This window comes from Bubalus kerabau, chromosome 2 (assembly GCF_029407905.1).
Source record: "Bubalus kerabau isolate K-KA32 ecotype Philippines breed swamp buffalo chromosome 2, PCC_UOA_SB_1v2, whole genome shotgun sequence".
Classification (NCBI taxonomy): domain Eukaryota; kingdom Metazoa; phylum Chordata; class Mammalia; order Artiodactyla; family Bovidae; genus Bubalus; species Bubalus kerabau.
Window position 1 is genome coordinate 17,876,570 of NC_073625.1, and position 20,426 is coordinate 17,896,995.

Genomic DNA, 20,426 nt, shown 5'->3' on the forward strand with positions numbered 1-20,426 from the left:
TTTATGTCATTTCCAATGCTCATAATTTGAGTGCAAGAGCTCAGTCCCTACCAACCATTTCAAGGACATTAAACAATACTGCACTAGGTACCATGTGCTGAGAGACAATTCTCTATGAATATTTTCACATTTCTTCATGATCGGGTGCTTCTGAGTAAAGAGCGTTGGCAAGGATGGTCCAAGGATGATGGAATGGCAAGTAAGGCTTAGAAGTTAAAGGCAATGAATTGCTCTGCAAAGATGTACAGACGTTTCTCTTATGGAGCCATTTGTTCATGAAATGAAACCTACAGACATGTTTCCACTCCCCCCATGTGCTTACCCTCCTGAATGAGTCTCCCTCTCTCTGGAGGGAAGGAAAGACAGACATGCTAGTTGTCCTACATAAGCTCTAAGTCTCATAATTTCTGGGTTCTTCACATGTAGAGCAACACTGCTCCACACATAGATGGATTCTGGCCCTCATCCACCACCCCCTGGGACTGGGTGGGGCCTATGAGACCGATTTGAGATGTTCTGGGAACAGAAAACAAGCTGCACTTGGATCCAGAGATCTTATGCTTCTTTACAGCATAGATACACTTAACACCCTTCATCACACAAAGGAAGTACAGATGGTCCCCAACTTATAATGGTTCAGCTTTGGATTATTTTTGACTTCATGGTGGTGTAAAAGCAAAATACATTTGGTAGAAACTCTACTTTGAATTTTGAGCTCTTCCTGGTCTCATGATATGTAGTATCACTCCCTCTCTGGTGATGCTGGGTGGTGGCTGTCTTAGCGAGCATGAGGGTAAACCACCCACACACTTACAACCATTGTGTCCAGACAACCATTCCATTTTTCCCTTTCAGTATAGTCATCAGCGACATGATCTATTCAACACTTTATTATTCAACACATGAGATATTCTAACATTTTGTGTTAGATAGTTTTGCCCAACTGCAGCCTAAAGTGAGTGTTCTCAGCATGTTTGAGGTAGACTAAGCTATGATATTTGGTAGATTTTCAACTTAGAATATTGGGTTGGCCAAAAAGTTTGTACTTTCAAGTTATGATGGGTTTGTTGGGACATGACCCCATCACAAGTGAAGGAAGTTCTGTATCACTTATGACTCAGAAAGGCATCACTGCCTTCCTGCCTGATTATCTTGTAACTATAGTCTGTTGAACCGTATTGTGAAAAACATTGGGTTAAAAGGAGTATAGAGACAGGAGGTTTGAAAAAACAAAATAATAAGAATTATGAAGCTTCAACATGACCTTGAATTTGCTTTATCATATAATAATGTCATTAAAACCCTCACATCATTAATAATGTCATTAAAAGTCTCACATCAAAGTTAAGAGACTAATTTTTAAATGTCAACGTATGGGAGGCTAGGTTGAGTTGTTCCATTTCTAGAAGTAAAAAACTTGCTCTTATCAATTAATTTATTCTCTTTTCAGTTTTTTTAAGAACCCCTATTAATACTTAAGACCTAAAAGAAGGCAAACTGCACATTGAGTAGGGTGAGATTTCTCATTCATTACTCACTGTCATTATGTTATTTCCCTGAATTCTGCCAAATTCAGGATCTAATAACTGTATAGGGAATTGAAAACGTAAAAATTTGCTAAAACTTGGGAAGAAAAACAACTTGCATTAGGAGGGTGTGGTCATTAATAACTACAAAGGGAGGATTACCTTTAAAAATGCATTATTTTAACTAAAATACTAAATAAAGCATATATCACCAAAACTGGACGTCTATGCCAAACTATACCATGGAACTTCTTAGTGTAGCAAGACTAGGAATTCAACTGTCTTTCTAAAGATATGTTTTTCAGAAATACCTGATAGATTTTATTTTGTATTTAAATCATCATAGAATTCTTGGAAAAGTTTCAATAATACAGAGCCTGCTGCTGCTGCTGCTAAGTCGCTTCAGTCGTGTCCGATTCTGTGCGACCCCATAGACGGCAGCCCTTCCAGGCTCCTCCTTCCATGGGATTTTCCAGGCAAGAGTACTGGAGTGGGGTGCCATTGCCTTCTCCGAATACAGAGCCTATACAATGGCAAACAAGCCGTTAGGGCAAGGGTCCCCAACCTCTGAAATCTAATGTCTGATGAAATGAGGTTCAGCTGATGCAATAATAACAGAAATAAAGTGCACAATAAATGTAACACCCCTGAATTATCCCCAAGCCATCCCCCATCCCTGGGCCATGAAAGAATTGTCTTCCACAAACCCAGAAACCAGTCTCTGATCCAGACAGGTTGGGGACCGCTGTATTAGGGTATTGTTTTTCTCACACAATATGTACACAGCATCATAAAAAATGTTTTTGGTGGAAAGAAGGCTTAAACATAAAAATCCAAAAACTATTTTAATATAACTCGGGATTGAATCATGTCAAAACAGCTTTCCAATGTAACTTGACCCAGCACCAGGCCACAAATATGTACTCAGTAGTGAAGTGCCAAGTCAACTTCAATGCCTCTTTCTCAGTGTCATTGAATAGACCACAGATATGTATTCAAGTTGACCTTATGCTTCTTCCTTTTCCTTTTTTTTGAGACAGACTTGATAAAGGTCTTTCTAATAGCATCCATGGGAATAACTTACTTGCAAGAACAAAAGTAGCAACAGCAAATCCAGAAATTGTTCCAAGAAATCACTTCCCTCTCCCTCAAAAAATATTTCAAACTAATGTGTAGAGAGAAGAGTAGGTCTACAGAAACTAATTTAAAATATTCATTATTCTTCATGCATAATGGGGATTTTCTGAGGAATGTAGGTGCAAGAATAAAATTTATAATTCAAGTGTTCTCTGTAATATCTCACAAAACAAATTTCAGATGGTGAGACTGATTTTAAAATAACTGAACTTAGATAATGGAAAACATGTCCTATTTACCTACAATGCCAGTGAAAAGGAAAAACTTTTATTTTGCAGAATGCATATTGTTTTTGCTTAGATTAGAAAAATAGCTCCATTTTTTATCAGATGCTGCAGTGCTGGGACATTTATTTTAAACACAGGATAAAGAACCAATGAGAAAAGGGGATATTGCTGGATCTGCTATAATACATCACACATTGAATTTTTTGAAGAAAAGAAAAAATGCAAACATCAAGATTTTCTCATTTATCTAAAAGCAGGGGTCCCCCATTCACATGTGAATGCACTCTGTCGATTCTGACTTTGCACCAGTAACAGATATTATACGAGAGAGGGGTAGTGCCCCCTTCCAATATGCTTGACTCAATCATTTCAGTAGCTAGAAGAAAATCAAGAGTGTGTAACAGAGCATTTCTGATCCTCCGTAATTGGTCACCTCAGTGGAACGCCTCTGGTCACCCACTGACAGACTCTCCTTCTAATGTGCAGGCCAATCCACAGAACTCCAAGCAGCAGGAAACGCCAGGGAGGGACAGAAGTCATACCCTGCAGTGAGAGGGGCTTAAATGCTAACAAGAGCATTTTAAAATGTCCCTAATACAGAATTTCTCACACGGTCTTAATGTGGTCATTTTTGTTCAACCGCATTTGCCAACTTCTTCAGGCCTTGGGGAAGTGCTGTCTGCTCTGGTAGAAACTAAATGCAAGAATGATTTAGAAGCACATCATGTCAAAAAGATATAACCTTATAACTAGTAACTCTTTTAGAATGTTTTTTAACAGGGAATGGCTCAATTTTATATCTAAGGTTTTTAACTTTTCACAAAAAAAGAGAAAAGCAACGTTTAATACATATAAAGATATATAGGGCTTATCTTCTGCCTTTTGGAACTTGATTTACATAACCTTTAAATCAGTCAGTAGGGGAATAAAAATAAAATATGAATTTTTATAGATGTCAGGAAGAATGTCAATAAAACACTTAGCAAGGCTTTGTGATAAGAGCAGAAGAGGAAAAGGTATTAGTCTGGCATCTCTTCTAAGGATGTCCCAGTGGAACAATACAAGCCTCAGAGAGCAGACACAGCCAGAAGACCTGAATTCTAGTCCTGCTTCTGCTCCTTATTGGCTGACTCAGCTCGGGAAAATCAAACATTCTCAGATATGGGATTTGACACCTGCCTTGTAGAGTTCACAAAGTGAGGACCCTAAGGAAAAACATTCCCCAGATTATTTTAAAACTTTTAGAGGGTCACATAGATGTAAATGATGTCAGGCCCAGTGGTCGATATAGAATTAGCGGGAGGGCAAGGTGGAGGGATGAAGGGAGGAGGAGCAAATGAACTGAAATAAAATAGTCTGGAAACTCCTCAAACTGGGTTATCAGAGCAAGAAGTGATCACTAAGTTATCCCTAGGAATCTCCTCTGGGAGACGTGAGACGCTACTAATCCAGCAGCTCTCCAAGTGTCCTCCCTGGACCAGCAATCTCAGCATCACCTGGGATCTTGGTAAGAATACAGTTCTCAGGCCTTGTCCAGACTTCATAACTCAAATCTAGGAGTGAGGCCCAACAATTTGTGTTTTAAAAACTTCTCCCACAAGTGGATGGACACCAAGGGGGAAAGAGAAAGGGGGGGGTGCGGCGTGAATTGAGAGATAGGGACTGACATACATACACTGCTATATATAAATTAGATAACCAAGGTGGCGCTTAAAGAGCACCATAGACATTCTTAAAGAGATGGAAATACCAGACCACCCGACCTGCCTCTTGAGAAACCTGTACGCAGGTCAAGAAGCAACAGTTAGAACTGGACACAGAACAACAGACTGGTTCCAATTCAGGAAAGGAGAACATCAAGGCTGTATATTGTCACCCTGATTATTTAACTTCTATGCAGAGTACATCATGAGAAATGCCAGCTGGGGCTGGATGAAGCACAAGCTGGAATCAAGATTGCCGGGAGAAATATCAGTAACCTCAGATATGCAGATGACACCACCCTTATGGCAGAAAGTAAAGAATTTAAGAGCCTCTTGATGAAAGTGAAAGAGGAGAGTGAATAAGTTAGCTTAAAACTCAACATTCAGAAAACTAAGATCATGGCATCTGGTCCCATCACTTCATGGCAAATAGATGGGAAAGCAATGGAAACAGTGAGAGATTTTATTTTGGGGGGTTCCAAAATCACTGCAGATGGTGACTGCAGCCATGAAATTAAGAGACACTTGCTCCTTGGAAGAAAAGCTATGACCAATCTAGACAGCTTATTACAAAGCAGAGACATTACTTTGCCAACAAAGGTCCATCTAGTCAAAGCTATGGTTTTTCCAGTAGTCATGTACGGATATGAGAGTTGGACTATAAAGAAAGCTGAGCACCAAAAAATTGATGCTTTTGAACTGTGGTGCTGGAGAAGACTTCTGAGAGTACCCTGGACTGCAAGGAGATCCAACCAGTCCATCCTAAAGGAAATCAGTCCTGAATATTCATTGGAAGGCCTGATGCTGAAGCTGAAACATCAATACTTTGGCCACTTGATGCGAAAAGCCAACTCCTTGGAAAAGACCCTGATGCTAGGAAAGATTGAAGGCAGGAGGATAAGGGGATGACAGAGGATGAGATGACTGGATGGCATCACCAACTTGATGGACATGAGTTTGAGTAAGCTCCAGGAGTTGGTGATGGACAGGTAAGCCTGGCATTCTGCAGTCCATGAGGTCTCAAAGAGTCAGACACAACTGAGTGACTGAACTGAATGGCGGTGCTAGTGGTAAAGAACCTGCCTGTCAATGCAGAAGAAGTAAGAGATATGGGTTTGATCTCTGGAGTCAGGAATGGCAACCCACTCCAGTATTCTCGCCTGGAAAATCCCCATGGACAGAGGAAGCTGGTGGGCTGCAGTCCATGGGATCGCAAAGAGTCAGCCATGACTGAGCATGCATGCATGACAACAATGAGAACCTACTGTATAGCACAGGGAACTCTATTCCGTGCTCTGTGGTGACCTAGACAGGAAGGAAATTCAAAAAGGAGGGGAAATATATGTAGACATACAGCTGATTCATTTTGCCATACAGCAGAATACAACACAACATTGTAAAGCAACTTTAATGCAATAAAAATCATTTAAAAATAAGAAAGTAAAACTTCTTCCAACCTTTGTGCACACTAACCCCTCAAACTATTTTTTCCTAATTAATTTCAAGAGCAAGCTTTTAAACATCTGCAATCGTCAGTACTCTATATTTAAGCAACTAATCCTACATTCTATCAAAGATCAAAAATACCCTATAATCCATTTCAGAGCCTGAAATTTCACAGCTGTTATATATGGGGTGTATGTGATACTCTAAGCCCCCACGTGTTCTATTTCTATCCAGGAGGTCATGAAGCAATTTTAGATTACAAAGTGGCAGAAATGATGAGAGCTTAGAGTGAGAGCTGCAGGGGCAGAGGGATATGAGATCTCACCAGTAACTGTCAATTTGAGGAACTTCATTCACTAATATAGCAAGAAAAACAGAAAATCAGTAGGACTATCTAGCAGTCTAATTGTGTATCATAATGCAAGAGACCAGGTTCAATCCCTGGATCAGGGAGACCCCCTGGAGAAGGGAATAGCAACCCATTGCAGTATTCTTGCCTGGAGAATTCCATGCACAGAGAAGCCTGATGGGCTACACAGTCTGTGGGGTCGTAAGGAGTCAGACATGACTTAGCGACTAAACAACAAATAAAATAAAAATGATGGAGATAGCTCTCTAGCTACATTTAGCAAACCACAAAAAGAAAACAGAAGACCAATAACATGTCACAGAGCCAGAAGAAAGAGAATTTAAATGTGGGACTGAACACATACATCTACGCCAAATCTCATTGAAATTAGGAAAAACCGTATTTTGTAACAAGTTAATGCCAACATTGGAGGAATTTTTTATGTATCGGTAGATAAGAAATTTGAGGAAAAGTTCTTAAACAGATGGGATTCGCTGAAGAAGAAACAGAAGTAGAGGAAATCAAAGCACAAACTTAAGTAGGAGAAACCTACTCTAATAAGATCAATTCTCTTTAAAGAAACTCCACGTAAAGCTCTAAAAGAGGCATCCATCAGAGGCAACCGATATCCAGCGTCAAGAAGTAGTAACCAGATTAATTGTGAAAGAGCCATGGCGTGAACAGCTGTCCACAGTTTTCTGCTTTCCCCCATGTCTTTGTTTATTCTGTGATCAGCAGCCACAGGACTCAGCACTAGCATAAAGTCCTAAAACCTACTTTCTAAATCAAGTTAACCATCTGCCTTGGGAAGGCTCTTAGGCAGACTGTAGGGAAAGACAATGTAGAGCCTGAGATACTCAGAATCATTCAGAATGGCAACCTCCTTCAAAAGGACTTATGCCAGGACTGATGTGAATATATTCAATGCCCCTGACCCCATGGCAGGCCACTGCGGACTGCATCCTAGTCATCAGACACATGAACCCTGCCCATCACACCACACTTTTGTGGGCTTGGAAACAGGAAACACGGCTCCTGAGACCTGTCGTTGTTACTGGGACTGTTACTGCTGGGATGCACTGAAGACAAGAGTTTTAGGTTTGCTTTGCAGCAGAATCCACACTTAAATATAAGTATCAGGAAGGTCTGAATGGCATACTTTTGATTCTGATTTTTATGCAAAATTATTTTATTTTTACCAAAGGCTTTATGTTGCCAACTTACTTGCATTTTTGTGTGCGGGTGACATTTCAGGTATTGAGTATGTCTGGCTTTCTCTCTACACTGAAAATAAGGTCTGACTAATATACATAAAATTGAATATTTTCTTATTTGTGCTTTAGATTACTTGTGGTGTCACAGATTATACAACAGTCATTCAAAAACAGAAAAATTACAAGGACTGTATTCATGGCCTTGGGGATTTTTATATTATCATTTACTTCTTTTTTTTTTTTTTTTTTTTTTTATTATTTTTTTTTTTTTAATTTTATTTTATTTTTAAACTTTACATAACTGTATTAGATTTGCCAAATATCAAAATGAATCCGCCACAGGTATACATGTGTTCCCCATCCTGAACCCTCCTCCCTCCTCCCTCCCCATTCCATCCCTCTGGGTCGTCCCATCTGTAGGCAATTATTACAGATAAAACAGCATAAGTAATTGTAGGTTTGTTCAAGATAAACCCATTACATCTTTTTCATAAGCACAAAACTTCCTTGGTTTTCTTTAAGACGTGGACGCCACGGCTGCTCCTACTGTATAACTGATAATTATGAGTGTATTAGCATTTCTGCATGATATTGCTTAAAAATCTGCCTGGAAACATTTACGTGAAATATACTTACTTACTTTGCATGCTAGTGCCTGCCCATCCTTGCCAGCACTGCCCTCTTACAAGACATATAATCAGTTAAGTTTTTTTTAATATTGAAGGATAAATGGTAAGATTATAAAGTTCAGTTAGAAGAAATCATATAGGATTATTATTAACTTGAAGTAATTTAGATTCAGGAAATCGTTAAATCTGGGCTATAAAGTCAGAAAGGAGAGGTAATGATATCATGGTAATGATATAGAGGTAGACCATACATGCTGTCAGCTGAAAATCTGTGAACTGCTAAATGTCTTAAGTGTACTTGTTGCTTAATCACAAATCTAATTTCTTCAGCAAATGGTAACGCTTTACATGAACGCTGAGTAATTGAGTACTAAATGAAAACTGCTACTAAGCTAAATAAATTATTGGCATATAGTGTCCATTTACAAGTTAATAGTCTTACCTCTGCCATCATTTACAACTTAATTATGTTATAAATATATTAATGTTCCACATTTTTTTCAATCTTCCTATCAATATGGAGTTGATTCCATTACAATGTAAAGTAAAAAAAATTGTATAACTATTACTTCTGCTTCAGAGAATATAGATTATTTATCTTCTAGTAAGATCCTGTAATTTATTTAGATATCTGCATGTATGGGATTGATTTTAAAAAATTACCTAACCTTATGCTCTCTCATCTTTGCTAATACCTGTGAGAAAAGAAATCCCTTTATCAAAACATACATTGACAGTTAATCAAACTATGAAACATAATAACTAAGCCACATATTGTCAGAGATATATTAGTAAGAAACTTTTATTTGAATTTAACTCAGTAAATTAGGTAGTAAAATGGAGGTTGTAACTATGTAGTTTCGCCTTCTGATAAGATCAACCCATTCAGTTGCATATAAATATGTCTATTCAATTTAACAACTTGTGAACTTTATATATATGGAGTTGTTTTATGTAAATAATTTGGTAACTTTTATAGACTTGAATACAAATGCTTCTCAAATTTAATATATCTAAGAGTCAAGTCTACATCTCCTCCTGAAGTTATTCTTTGCTAGATTTTCCTGATCTAAGTGAATAGCAGTTTCATTTCATTTATTCACCTGTTTAACCTTGAAAACTCAGACTCATCTTTGATCCTTTCACATCCCATATACAATTTCTAAGTGAGTCTTTAGGCCTTTATGTTCATACTGTATGTGGACACTAACCACTTATCACCTCCATTCCTGCCTCCCATCAAAGCTCTCAGCATTTCTCCTTGGAATATTCCAATACCGTCGTAACTAACCTCCCCACTTCCACTCTTACCACAAGAGTCTTTTCTGCCCACAGCAGCCTGACTGACATGAAATAATGACAGCAAACTCACACAGCGTTGCGATGCTCCAGGTGCTGATTAAATCCTTCGCATATTAATATACTCAGTCATAACATTCATTTATTACTTTACTATTCACTTGTTTCCTTAATGATTACTTACTTAACTTTATTTACTTAGTCATTTATATCCTTAAGTTATCTACTAATTAACATATTTGATCCTCAAAATTAACATGTATGATTCTTTATAGAACTTGAATCATTCAAGTTGAAGCCATGTCCACAATTATCACTGCTTACCAAAAATAATTATTTGATTATTACTTTTTGATATCTCTTTTTGTTCTTGAGATTTCCTAACAGTTTATTTTAGTGGTATTTCCAAAGAACCAGATTTAATTTTATTCAGTTTGTTTTCCATTATAATTTTTAATATCTGCTTTTATCATTATTCCTTCTTTTTAAAAAAATTTAAGGTGATTACTCAGTTGATGTATTTTTACTTGTTTTCATTTATTAGGCCTGTAGTTAAGGCTATTTCTATTTTTTCAAATACTATTTTGGACAAATTCCACAGATTTTAACAAAAATAGCAAATTTTGTCTCGTTATAATTTCAATTTTATTTTCTTCTTAATGCAAGCATTGTTTAGGAAATTTTATTTCTAATTATGAATTTATTTTTGCTATTGTTTTGTGATCAACTTCAAGTTGTATTGTTATCAGAATATATATTTAAATACATGTGTTTTTTACTTATATTTTTTCCTGATATTAATAATGGCACTCTCATTTCTTTGTATAAGCTCATATTTGGAAAATATTTTTCTAGCTTTTTAGTTTCACATGTTGTCTTTGATTTCAGTTGTTTGTCTTGCAAACAGTATATAGCGTCCTACCTATTACTCAAATTTAGAATTTTAAAGAGACTAACTTTTAAGACATAACAAATTTAATAGATTTGACCCATTCGCATTTGTTGTTTGTATCTGTTCCTTTCCTTTTAGTTTATTTTTATGCCTCTTTACTGCTGCTCTCCACCCACGTCTTCCACACTACCATTTTCTAAAATTGATGTTCTTTGTGTTGTTGTTCTTCCATCATTTTTCTTCTCATTAAGCTCAAGATTTACTTATTTTTTCTAGTGATTGCCCTTCATCTTTTGAGAAGTACATATAAACACATTTTATGTCAGTGTCTAGACTTAATCAGTACTAATACCTTCTCTTGGACAGAACTTTGTCCTTTAGAATACATTCCCTTTCTGCCTCATCTTCTTTTAAATAAGCAGATATTTGATCCAGATTGCCATTATTTTTCCTCTAAGTTTTGCCATAGATATTTTTTAGATGTGAACACAAGTTGTTTGCGTGCCATCCTGATGTTTCACATTACCCATGTCTCTCTATTTCTTGGGCTACTCTTTTGTTTGGTTGAATGAGTAATTTTTTTCAGGACAAGCCTATAGATATTAGATTTTTGAGCACTTAGGTATCCCCAGATGTCTCTGCCCTTATATTTGAATGATGGTTTGACTAGGTTTAGAATTTTTTAAAATTTAAGAGTTTTTCTATGGATCTGGGAAGACATTGTTTCATCTGCTTTAGTCTTACAGATGCAATAGCAATACCAATCTAATTTCTATTCCTTTGTAAATAATATGCCTTTTTCCCCCGTCTGCAGTATTAAAAAAATTCACTCATTATTTTTTGAGTTCTGGAATTTTATCAGAATATGTCTACTGAAAGTCACATTTATTAGTTCTTCTGTAGCCAAAGGGAGTTTTCAATCTAAAGATACATGATTCCCTTCAGCTCTAAAACACACCTATTCTCTTGTTTGACTACTGTCTCTCATCCAGTCTGTTCTGTACTTTTTAATGTCTTATCAGAAAAGTGATGGAATTACATCCTTACATCCTGTATGTCTTAACTTTCGTACTCTTCATCTCTTTATTTGTTCTAGAACCTGAAACAACACCAAGGATCAAATTGTAACTCACAAAATTTTCACCAGCCGCTGTATTCTATTTATCATAAATAATAACTTTTATAGGGGTTATATTTTTGGTGTTTCTTTTTGTTATACCAACCACTTTTTTCCTCTGGATATGAGACCTATCAAATTCCTAAAGATAGTTAATTATTCCTATCTCAAAATGTTCTTCTATTTATTATTAGTAACTATTTTCTTGAGAGCCAGATTTTCTGCTTGTTGGATTGGGATGGCAGAGATAAGTCATGTGTTCTGAAATCCCATTTTACTCTTTCTCCTTCAGCCTCCCCTTGTGGTTAAATGGGCCGTGTACTGAATTTTGGCCAGTAGAATGAGAGAAAAGTCAATTCCAGGCCTTGATTCTAAACTGGTCCCCAGGAAGGAGGTGAAGAGGCAGTGTGCATTCTCCATGTTCCCATCACTTGATTGCTGGCAGTCTACACAGTGGCAGACTCTGAGTCATAGATGTTGGCACAGCTACTAGCTACAGGAGACTAGATCCCTGAATGATTGTGGACAAAATCTCCCTTTCCATCTCACCTCCCATCAACCCATAATGAACTGTGATGTATGTGAAAAGTGCACTTTATTAAGCCATTGATAGTTTTATGTACATGATTCAAGAATTATCCTATTCTGATTACTGTTTGCTTGCCTCACTTTCTGGCTCTTTTTATTCCTCATGCATTTGTTCATATTTGGTTTTCTGTTTTTGTATAAGGGTCTCAATGGCATTTTTTTTAATTGGAATATATAATTGCTTTACAATGTTATGTTAGTTTCTGCTGTACAGCAAAGTGAATCAGCTAGATATAGACATATATCCCCTCTCTCGTGAACCTCCCTCCCCACCCCCATTCCACCATTCTAGATCATCACAGAGCACCAGGCTGAGCTCCCTGTGCTATACAGCAGCTTCCCACTAGCTATCTATTTCACACATGCATGAGCAGACTCAGCTGTATCCTACTCTTTGCACCCCATGGACTGTAGCCCACCAGGGTCTGCTGTCCCTGGAATTTCCCAGACAAGAATACTGGAGTGGGTTGCCATGCCCTCCTCCAGGGGATCTTCTCAACCCAGAAATCAAACTGGAGTCTCCTGCATTGCAGATGGATTCTTTACCAGTTGAGCTACCAGGAAAGCCCATGTATCTCAGTACTGTTCTCTTAACTCGTCCCACTCTTCCTGCAATTTGTTTTTATTCTTTGAAGATTTCTATTTATGCAGGTGCCTCTTATGGCCAAAGGAAAGGGCAGGAGCTTTAGTTGGGTAATACATACAAAAAGCATGTCTTCTGGGTGTGGGGACTTTTCATGGGCTTCTCAGGTGGCACTAGTGGTAAAGAATTCACCTGCCAATGCAGGAGACAAGGGTTTGATCCCTGGGTCGGGAAGATCTCTGGGAGAATGAAATGGCAACCCACTCCAGTGTTTTTGTCTGGGAAATCCCATGGACAGAGGAGCTTGGCAGGCTACATCCACGGATCACAAGAGTCAGACATGACTGAGAACACAATGCTCTATTTTTCTGACCTCAGTGCTGTTTTGTTTTTTTTTTTAGCCTTTTGTAGAGTCAGAACTTTCCACCCACCACCTCTGCCTTTAAGCTCAGTCTCATAACCCAACTACGTCTTCAACACTTCCCACTCTGATGTCTGTTTGATGGGCCTTTCAAATGGGACAGACCACACACTGACCCACCACAGGGCATGCATGCCTCCTCCCTAGTGTCTTCCCATCAGGAGATTCCAGGTGATGCCACGGACCCTACTGTTTATGCCGGCCTTGGAATCATCTTTGTCTCCTCCATTTCTCCTACATCCTACACCTGACACGGCTTTCAAACAGCTGCTGCATCTGACCATCCATCATCACTCCCCAGCCACATCCCTAATCCAGGTCACCAGCGTCTCTCACCTGTTCTAGTGCAGTCATCTCCAATACGTCTCCCTGCTTGCTTGCTTTCCACTCTATGCTTAATTTCTACTCACGTTATCTTTCAGAACATTAATCAAGCCCCTGAAAAAAAATTACAACAATTAAAATCCCAATAATAACAACATCAAACTTTCTCATGGCCCTCAGTACAATGAATAAAATAAAAATAAAATCCATTTTCTGTCATTTCTTTCCTCTGCATCATCTCTCACTGTGTTCCAGGCATACCAGCCTTCTTGCTGTTTGGGGAAGTATGTTCCTACCTCAGGGCCCTTACACCTTCTATTTCTTCCACCAAGGCTGTTTCTCTAGATAACACTTCAGCTGAATCACAGACTAAATGTACTTGCTATGTAATTATCATTCACGCTCACTCTTTATCCCCTCTCTGACCCTCTTTTTTGTTGTTGTTGTTTTTTTTTCCATAGCACATAAACTGCCTAATATGGTTGATAAAGGTTTATTCGTTTGTTTTGTTCCTCACCAGAATGGAAACATGACCAGGGCAGAAAATTGACCACTTCTTCATCAGGGTCTTCTTCAAAGGTCTGGAGTGTTACTCAGTACATTCAGAGGATATACTGAATACTTGTTGCCTGAGGCAACAGATCAAAGGGCTATGTGATGGTTAGTGGTGGCATCAGATGACACTTTTCTTTGGCTTCAGGTCAAACTACAGGGAGGGAACTCAGCCCCACCCATCAACAGAAAATTGGATGAAGAATTACTGGGCCCACTCATTAGAGCAAGACCAGGATTCCCCCACAGCCAGTCCCTCCCATCAGGAAGCCTCTACAAGCCTCTTATCCTTATCCATCAGAGGAAAGACAGAACAGAAACTATCTGACCTGCCTCTTGAGAAACCTGCATGCAAGTCAGGAAGCAACAGCTAGAACTGGACATGGAACAACAAACTGGTTCCAAACAGGAAGAGGAGTACATCAAGGCTGTATACTGTCACCCTGCTTAAACTTCTATGCAGAGTACATCATGAGAAATGCTGGGCTGGAAGAAGCACAAGCTGGAATCAAGATTGCCAGGAGAAATATCAATAACCTCAGATATGCAGATGACACCACCCTTATGGCAGAAAGTGAAGAAGAACTACAAAGCCTCTTGATGAAAGTGAAAAAGGAGAGTGAAAAAGTTGGCTTAAAGCTCAACATCCAGAAAACTAAGATCATGGTCTCTGGTCCCATCACTTCATGAGAAATAGATGGGGAAACAGTAGAAACAAGTGTCAGACTTCATTTTTTTGGGCTCCAAAATCACTGCAAATGGTGATTGCAGCCATGAAATGAAAAGACGCTTACTCCTTGGAAGGAAAGTTATGACCAACCTAGATAGCATATTCAAAAGCAGAGACATTACTTTGCCAACAAAGGTCCGTCTAGTCAAGGCTATGGTTTTTCCAGTAGTCATGTATGGATGTGAGAGTTGGACTGTGAAGAAAGCTGAGCACTGAAGAATTGATGCTTTTGAACTGTGGTGTTGGAGCAGACTCTTGAGAGTCCCTTGGACTGCAATGAGATCCACCCAGTCCATCCTAAAGGAGATCAGTCCTGGGTGTTCATTGGAAGGACTGATGTTGAAGCTGAAACTGCAATACTTTGTGCAAAGGGTTGACTCATTGGAAAAGACCCTGATGCTGGAAGGGATTGGGGGCAGGAGGAGAAGGGGACGACAGAGGATAAGATGGCTGGATGGCATCACCAACTCGATGGACGTGAATTTGGGTAAACTCCAGGAGTTGGTGATGGACAGGGAGGCCTGGCGTGCTACGGTTCATGGGGTCACAAAGAGTCAGACACAACTGAGCGACTGAACTAAACTGAACCAAAATGATCACTTGCATCACAGCCTTGTCTAATTCAATGAAACTATGAGCCATGCCTTGTAGGGCCACTCAAGATGGATGGGTCATGGGGGAGAGTTCTGACAAAATGTGGTCCACTGGAGAAGGGAATGGCAAACCACTTCAGTATTCATGGCTTGAGACCCCATGAACAGTATGGAAAGGCAAAAAGATAGGACACTGAAAGATGAACTCCCCAGGTCGGTAGGTGCCCAATATGCTACTAGAGAAGACTGGAGAAACAGCTCCAGAAAGAATGAAGAGGCTGAGCAAAGTGAAAACAATGCCCAGTTGTGAATGTGACTGGTGATGGAAGTAAAGTCTGACACTATAAAGCACAATATTGCATAGGAACCTGGAATGCCAGGTCCATGAAAAAAGATAAATTGGAAGTGGTCAAACACGAGACGGCACAAGTGCACGTCAACGTCTTAGGAATCAATGAATTAAGATGGACTGGAATGGACGAATTTAACTCAGATGACCATTATATCCACTACCATAGGCATGACTCTCTTAGAAGAAATGGAGTAGCCCTCATAGTCAACAAAAGAATCCAAGATGCAATCCATTTGGGTGCAATCTCAAAAATGACAGAATGATTTTGGTCATTTCCAAGGTAAACCAGTCAATATCACAGTAATCTAAGTCTATGCCCCAATCACTAATGTCGAAGAAGCTGACATTTAATGGTTCTGTGAAGACCTTCTAGAACTAACACCCAAAAGAGATGTCCTTTTCATTATAGGGGACTGGAATGTAAAAGTATAAAGTTAAGAAATACCTGGAATAACAGGCAAATTTGGCCTTGGAGTACAAAATGAAACATGGTAAAGACCAATAGAGTTTTGCCAAGAGAATGCACTGGTCATAGCAAATACACTCTTCCAACAACACAAGAGAAGACTCTACACATGGACATCACCAGATGGTCAATACAGAAATCAGACTGATTATATTCTTTGCAGCCAAAGATGGAGAAGCTCTATACAGTCAGTAAAAACAAGACCAGGAGACTGTGGCTCTGATCATGAACTCATTATTGTGAAATTCAGACTTAAATTCAAGAAAGTAGGGAAAAGCACTAGACCATTCAGGTATGACCTAAATCAAATGCCTTATGATTATACAGTGGAAGTGAGAAATAGATTCAAGGGATTAAATCAGATAGAGTGCCTGATGAACTATGGACAAAGGTTCATGACACTGTACAGGAGGCAGGGATCAAGATCATCCCCAAGGAAAAGAAATGCAAAAAGGCAAAATGGTTAGTCGGAGGAGGCCTTACAAATAGCTGTGAAAAGAAGAGAATGGAAAGGCAAAGGAGAAAAGGAAAGATATATCCATTTGAATGCAGAGTTCCAAAGAATAGCAAGGAGAGATAAGAAAGCCTTCCTCAGGGATCAATGCAAAGAAATAGAGGAAAACAACAGAATGGGAAAGACTAGAGATCTCTTCAAGAAAATCAGAGATACCAAGGGAGCATTTCATGCAAAGATGGTCACAATAAAGGAAAGAAATGGTATGGACCTAACAGAAGCAGAAGATATTAAGAAGAGGTGGCAAGAATACACAGAAGAACTATACAAAAAAGATCTTCACGAACCAGATAACCACAATCGTGTGATCACTCACCTAGAGCCAGACATCCTGGAATGTGAAGTCAAGTAGGCCTTAGGAAGCATCACTATGAACAAAGCTAGTGGAGGTGATGGGATTCCAGTTGAGCTATTTAAAATCCTAAGAGATGATGCTGTGAAAGTGCTGCACTCAATATGCCAGCAAATTTGGAAAACTCAGCAGTGGCCACAGGACTGGAAAAGGTCAGTTTTCATTCCAATCCCAAAGAAAGGCAATGCCAAAAAATGTTCAAACTACCATACAATTTCACTCATCTCACACACTAGCAAAGTAATGCTCAAAGTTCTCCAAACCAGGCTTCAGCAGTACATGAACCATGAACTTCCAGATGTTCAAGCTGGATTATAAAAGGCAAAGGAACCAGAGATTAAATTGCCAACATTAGTTGGATCATTGAAAAAGCAAAAGAATTCCACAAGAACATCTACTGCTCATTGACTATGCTAAAGCCTTTGACTGTGTAGATTACAACAAACTGTGGAAAATTCTACAAGAGATAGGAATGCCAGACCACCTTACCTGCCTCCTGAGAAATCTGTATGCAGGTCAAGAAACAACAATTAGAACTGGACCTGGAACAACAGACTGGTTCCAAATAGGAAAAGGAGTACATCAAGGCTGTATATTGTCATCCCGCTTATTTAACTTCTATGCAGAGTACATCATTAGAAACGCTGGGCTGGAAGAAGCACAAGCTGGAATCAAGATTGCCCGGAGAAATATCAATAACCTCAGATATGCAGATGACATGTCCCTTATGGCAGAAAGCAAAGAGGAATTGAAGAGCCTCTTGATGAAAGTGAAACAGGAGAGTGAAAAAGCTGGCTTAAAACTCAACATTCAAAAAAAGAAGATCATGGCATCCAGTCCCATCATTTCATGGCAAATAGATGTGCAAACAATGGGAACAGTGAGAGACTATTTTTGTGGGCTCCAAAATCACTGCAGATGGTGACTGCAGGCATGAAACTAAAAGACGCCTGCTCCTTGGAAGAAAAGCTATAACCAACCTAGACAGCATATTAAAAAGCAGAGACATTACTTTGTCGACAAAGGTCCATCTAGTCAAAACTATGGTTTTTCCAGTAGTTATGTATGGATGTAAGATTTGGACCATAAAGAAGCTGAAGGCCGAAGAATTGATGCTTTTGAACTGTGGTGTCGGAGAAGACTGTTGAGAGTCCCTTGGACTGCAAGGAGATCAAACCAGTCAATCCTAAATGAAATCAATCCTGCATATACATTGAAAGGACTGATGTTGAAGCTGAAACTCCAATACTCTGGCCACCTGTTGGGAAGAACTGACTCACTGCAAAAGACCCTGATGCTGGGAAAGATCGAAGGCGGGAGGAGAAGGGGACGGCAGAGGATGAGATGGTTGGATGGCATGAACGACTGGATGGACCCGAGTTTGAGTAAGCTCCGGGAGTTGTTGATGGATGGGGAGGCCTGGCATGCTCCAGTCCATGGGGTCGCAAAGAGTCGGCCACGACTGAGTGACTGAACTAAACCGACAGTACCCGGTTATTTTTCTGTTTGTTTTCTAAAATTGTTATTGGAATATAGTTGTTTTGCAATGCTGTGTTAGTTTCTACTATACAGCAAAGTGAATCAGCTAAACTGATTTAGCTGATTTATTTAGGGTAAATAAATATATACCCTCTTCCTTGGATTTCTTTCCCATTTAGGTCATCACAGAATACTGAACAGAGTTCCCTGTGCTTTATAGTAGCTTCTCATTAGTCATCTATTTTATACATAATAGCGTATATGCATCAATCCCAATCTCCCAATTCATCCCACTCCCCTCTTCTCCTTTGGCACCCATGTGTTTGTTCTTTACATCTGTACCCATTTATTTAACCAAACATTAATCAAATGATTTTGTGAAGGTATTTTATAGATGCAGTTAACATCTACAACTGGCCTCACATAGAAGAGATACTTGAGAGTCATTCAGTCAGCTGGAAGGTTGTTTGAGCAAACACAGGTTTCCCAAAAAAGATGATTCTATTCAAGACAGTAGCAACAACCGCTACCTGAGTTTCTAGCCTGCAGGCTTGCCTTAAATATTTATGACTTGCCAGTTACATCATCACATGAGCCAATTTCTTAAGTCAAAGTTTCTTTTATATAGAGACACATAATAGGTTCTAAAATAAATCATAGCTTTCCTGATCCTGTGACTCTATCTCCTGCAGGGAGAGGGGTTCTGATCGAAATCAGTGGGTGCGAGAGGGACATCTGATCCAATCTAAGAGGGGTCTTATGAAAGACAGGAGACATGCCTTTCCCTTTTGAGTACTGAGGAGCATTAACTGAGCATCACAACTACCAAGAATGCCAATTAAAAGTGATCTCAGATGGCGAAGAGAGCAAAGGTTACAGTAGGCAATTGGACATGCTTGGAAGCATATTTTTCATACCTATCCAAAATCCAACAAATAGTCCAATTTTACTGAGCTCATTACCTAAAAGCCCTTTTGAGGTTTTCATTTTCTTTATTTATTCAACAAATATGCATAGATTGTTCACTGATTGCTACTGTGACCCTACTGTGACCCTACCGTGAACAGGATATCTAGATCTCTCTGTCCTCATGGAGGACATATCTAGTTTGGAAAAGACAATTAACAGATAAAGATATAATTAAATAGCCATGCCACAAAGAAAATAAGATAGCATAATGAAAGTATTGAGGGAAGGAAGAAAGGCTAGGGAAACTGCAGAAAGGTCATAAAGGCTGAAAGTTGTAAATATTTGGGAGCTTCAGGCAGAGAGAACAGCAAACACCATGCCCTTGAGATGGGAATGTGCTCTTAGTTTGGGTCAAAAAGGAGGCCAAGTGGCTGTAGCATAGTGCACACAGGACACAGGTAAGAGATGAGGTTTCAGGGGAGGGTGGGAGACAGAGCACACAGATCCTTTTGGTGGTGGAAAGAAATTGAGGATTAATTCTAAGTGCAGTGGAAACCAGTTTAGTATTTTAAGCAGCATACAACCAAGATCCAGGAGACATGCCTTTCCCTTTTGAGTACTGAGGAGCATTAACTGAGCATCACAACTACCAAGAATGCCAATTAAAAGTGATCTCAGATGGCGAAGAGAGCAAAGGTTACAGTCCCTAATACTTCTTAGGGACTCCGAGATCAACATGTACACACTGCTGTATTTAAAATGGGTAACCAACAAGGTCCTACTGCATAGCACATGGAACTCTGCTCAATGTTATGTGGCAGCCTGGATGGGAGGGCAGTTTGGGGGCGGGGGGTAGAATTGATACATGTAGATGTATGGTTGAATCCCTTTGCAGTCCACCTGAAACTATCACACCATTGTTAATTGGCTAAACTCTAATACAAAATAAAAACTTTTTGTAACACTTAACCAAAAAAATAAAAGATCATTTTGTCTCTCCTATTGATTGTGCAGGAAATTATGG